A 3,023-nucleotide genomic window follows, 5' to 3' on the forward strand; every position below is an offset into this window, starting at 1 on the left:
ATAAAAAGTTTGTACAAAGGAAGTTGGAAATTTCTGGCTGATAAAACCTGAATATACAGGACCGGAGAAATAAAGGTACATATGAGAAAGTGCATGTGTATGTGTATTTTTGTCTATTGGTGTGTCTGTGTGTGACTGTGTGTGGATCTGTGTGTGTGTGTGATTGGGGGACATCTGGTGTGGGGGTGTCTTTGGGTGTCTCTGGGTGTGTGGTTGTGTTTGTGTGTGTCTAGTGCAGGCAGGGTGGGTTTACATGAGCACATAGTTCTACTGTGAGGGAATTAATAAGCCAAGGCGCCTCCATGAACCTGAGAGTGAGTGCCTCCTTAAATTTTGAGCCCTAGGCACCTTGCTTAACTCACCCTAGATCCAGTCTTTTAAAGAAGCTGCCAGGAAGAACAAAAGAAAAAAAACAGGGGACACCTGGATTTGAACCAGGGACTTCTTGATCTGCAGTCAAATGCTCTACCACAGAGCTATACCCCCTGATGCTATTAATGCCCCCTATAAGCCCTTATTCCACTTGTATGAGTTTCATCATACTTCATAAATATCTGTGTGGCTGAGATTCCTGCTAGATTTAATTTCATGCCTGATTCCCTTCTAGCCACGTCACCTCCTACTTTTCCCAGAGCATGTATGTTCATTCTCTTCTCAGAACTTAAAGCTCAGTGCTCTATTCTCAGTCTAACCCTCCAGTGATTAAAATACACCACCAACTGCCCATAAATCTCCAGGCACATCAGTGAATTTTGTAAATATCATGGGCTGCCATTAAGTATTGGACATGGAGGGGGTCTTAACTGGGAATTCACAACTGGACTACAGAGGTTTATGTACAACTCTGAATTACAGGCAAATATTGTATGTGTGCATGGATTGTATATTGTACATTATTTCATCAGATTTTCAAGGGGATCTCATCCAGGTGGACAGTCTCATTTACAGCTGGAAAAAAAAAAACAGTTAAGAAGTCCAAAATTCACCTTTGAACACCACTGACTCCTAGTTCCTTGAGTTCCAGTCTGAGAACTTTCAATCTGTGTATCTCCAAGATTGAGAAGAAAGGTCAAGGAAATCTCTGTCACTGCAGTAAGTTCTCCCTGATGAAGCCTGGCAGCTGCTGTGAAGCTAAGGAGCCCACAGCCCCCAGAGCTCCAGCTCACAGCTCTCTGAGGGCTGTAGACGACCCTTCCCAGCCGCTCCACTCTGAGGTTCTACAGAAACTTCAGTTGCAAACCCAGTGTGCCCCAAACTACATTTGCCGCCTTCCTGCTCAAACCTGCATCTACTCTTATTTTGCTTTGTGGTAATAATAATAGTCTATATTTACTAAACATTTGCTATGTGCCAGGCTCAGTACTAAAAGTTCTAGCCATAACTTCCTGCTGAATCATCACCAAAAACTCCCACAGGACAGGTATTATTGTTAGCATACTGATTTTGCAAGTAAGGAAACTGAGGCACAGAGTGGCCATGCAGCTGGGAGGTGGTGGGACCAGGATTTCATTGTGGGCTCAGAGTTGGGTGCCAGGCCTGCCTATGTAACCATCTGATCAACCTCCTCCCTGTCTTGGTTGGTGACACCACTGTGTACTGTCATTTGGCCAAAGCATGTAACATAACTCAGCTTCTTCCAACCTCTCCTCCCAGTGCAAGTTAATCACTGGGTACTGCTGATTTTAGCTTTGACATCACTTAATCCCACTCCCACTCTGGCACCACAGTGCCACCACTTCCTAAATGGCCTCCCAGCCTCCACCCCTGACATCCATCTCCTACTGCTTCCACAGCAGTCATTTTAAAACCAAGTGCATCTAGGCCACTCCTCTTAAAGGCCTTCATGAAAAACTGCAAGACTCTCAGCATAAGAGTTCTTACATTTTGATCCCTGTCTGCCTCCTCAGCTTCAGCCTCCTCTGCTGACACTCCCCATAGCACATTTTGTGCTCCAGCTGCCTCCAACTGCATCCATCTGGCTCCAGCCTCTGCCCATGCAGTTTTCTCTGCCTGGGACCCAACCCTCACTCATTGCACTCCTGCCTCTCCTCCACCCTCCCTCTGGTACGATAATGTTCTTCTATGAGACCCTGACTTGCCATCAGCTCCTCTTGGAAGCCTCTTGTAACCTCCCTCCTCTGGACAGAGGTAATAGCTGCCTCCTCTGTATTCCTGAAGCTGGCCCAGCTCGGTCCAGCTGACAGCTGTCTGACTTCTTATTTTACAGGCCTGCTTCCTGGCTGAGAGCACACTGAGTCCAGAGGCTGTGTCTTATTCACTTCTGGGTTCACACTTTGCACAGTTCGGGCATGTAGTAGGGGCTCAGTGTATGTCATTCAAGCTGATTTTAAAATGCAGCAGTGCCTGAGCTGCAGGCAGGAGTTAAACCTAGACTAAGGCCTGACCTCTGGCCCCAGCCTGGGTCCAGAATGCAGGCACCCAAGGTGGGGTGCTCGCTGCAGGCAATGAACTGGGGATGGAAAGGTAATAGAAAGTCCTCAAGCTTTAGATCAGGAAAGGAGTGCAGTTCCCTAAACTTTAGGCCAGTTCATGTTTATCCAGTGTTCTGTGAACAAAGACTCTATTCCCTGACTGCCCCCAGGACACTGTAAAGTGTGGGCACCATCACTAAGTTACTGGGTTTGCCCTGCAGCCAAATGTTCTAAAACTCTATGGACCATTCTAGCACCTTGGGAGCATTGCTAAGTGGAATTTTGTGACAAAGATTTTAACAGAAGGAGAACAGAATGAGTAGTATAATGAAGTCATTGAGAACCATGCTCTGAGTTCAAATCCTGGACCTGAGCTTTGTAGCATCTCCAAGTCTCAGACTCCTCATGCAAAATGGAGATAATGTGTCTTGTAAAATTTTGATGAGAAATGAAGGAGGTAATTAACATAAAGAACATAGTCTGCCACCTGGCATATACAAAAGGGAAATTAGTGATTATTCAAAGAGCCATGAGCCACAGAAGATAAAAGTCAAAATCAATACGTATTTTTCTAAGTCATGAAGAATATGC

At 45.7% G+C, this 3,023-nt stretch overlaps 1 non-coding gene across 1 annotated transcript; it reads right to left on the minus strand.

Annotated features, from left to right (window-relative positions):
- Window positions 1-414: 414 nt before the first annotated feature.
- TRNAC-GCA (transfer RNA cysteine (anticodon GCA)) lies at window positions 415-486 on the minus strand. Its single transcript has one exon. It is a non-coding gene; the product is annotated as a tRNA-Cys (tRNA).
- Window positions 487-3,023: the final 2,537 nt, after the last annotated feature.

Source organism: Phocoena phocoena, chromosome 4 (assembly GCF_963924675.1).
Source record: "Phocoena phocoena chromosome 4, mPhoPho1.1, whole genome shotgun sequence".
Taxonomy (NCBI): Eukaryota; Metazoa; Chordata; class Mammalia; order Artiodactyla; family Phocoenidae; genus Phocoena; species Phocoena phocoena.